This window comes from Apis dorsata, unplaced genomic scaffold, assembly GCF_000469605.1.
Source record: "Apis dorsata unplaced genomic scaffold, Apis dorsata 1.3 scaffold_174, whole genome shotgun sequence".
NCBI classification, from domain to species: domain Eukaryota; kingdom Metazoa; phylum Arthropoda; class Insecta; order Hymenoptera; family Apidae; genus Apis; species Apis dorsata.
Window position 1 is genome coordinate 156714 of NW_006263462.1, and position 1291 is coordinate 158004.

A 1291-nucleotide genomic window follows, 5' to 3' on the forward strand; every position below is an offset into this window, starting at 1 on the left:
TTTTTATCTTGCCCTCCTCCCCCCTGCCGCCCCATTTCATCGCAACTCCGCGGCGTAAATGCACGCGTGAAATTAATTTCGCCGTGCTTGGCATTCATGGCGACGATGCAGCCGACTGTCCGTGACGCGGAGGGATCGAAACCGGGCACGGCGATGGGATTAAATCGAATCTCGCCAACCTCGATGGATCCCTTTCTATACATAGGCGAAGATACAAAGCACTTACATTCGAAAGAAATTTTATTATTTTATTTAATCGAATTGAATGTGAAATATTATTAGATTTTTAAATTTTTACGACCTTGTGTAACGGTGAACTAAACGGTGTTAAATTGTTTTATTGATGGTTCAGGTAAAAATTGTTTCTTGAAAAATCATTGTTATTGCTCCATCCAGGGCACATCACAATCTTCGAGAATTTCGAATATTGGGGCAATAAACCCCTAATAAACCGTTTTTGGGACTGGATTTAAGGGATGCTATAAAACTGGGCAATAAAACTATAAAACTAAATATAAGGTAAACCTTGGAAAACAAACGGATCATAAAAATATTTCGAGCAATAGACAATATTCGACTTTCTTTTTTCATTCAAATTTTCCAAAATTTACAACTGCACGAGATCCTTGTAAATCAATTGTAAAATCCTAATTCTAAAACATTCTAAAACATTATCTCCAAACTTTCAAAAGTAATCTTTCGAAAAATATTAAATATATACATCGGAGGAAAGGAAAGCGAAACAATGAGAAGCAATTCAAAAATTGAGCATCTTAGTTTCATTTTTTAAAATTTTTTAAAATTTCGTTACTTTTACCGATTTGAAGGGAAATTGTCGTTGCGAAATACGAGGAGGAAGAAAGAAAAGATAAAGCAAGAAGCGTGTATATCCTGTAACACGGATCGTGCAAAGGATCGTCGATCTTAATCGCGGATCCTCGACAATGATCCTCTCAAACGGATGAGCCACTCGAGCAACGATGAAGATCTCTTCCCTCGAGGGGATACAGTGTTTCGAATAGGGACCCCCTGACACGTATTTCCCATATATATGGGGGATGCGGAGCCAATCCCTGCACTCACCGATCCTGATACAGTATATTACATTATCCTCCACTCTTTTTGCCTCGCCCATCCTTTTTGATCTTTGCCTCCTCGGCGGGATTCGCTTTCATCGAGTAGCGACCAGCTGAACGCGGAACGCTAGTTTTCCCCTTTTCCCAATGTTATTGCTATTATTACTGTTATTTTTCTTTTTTTTTTTTTTTTCCTTTTTTTTTTCCTCTCGGTG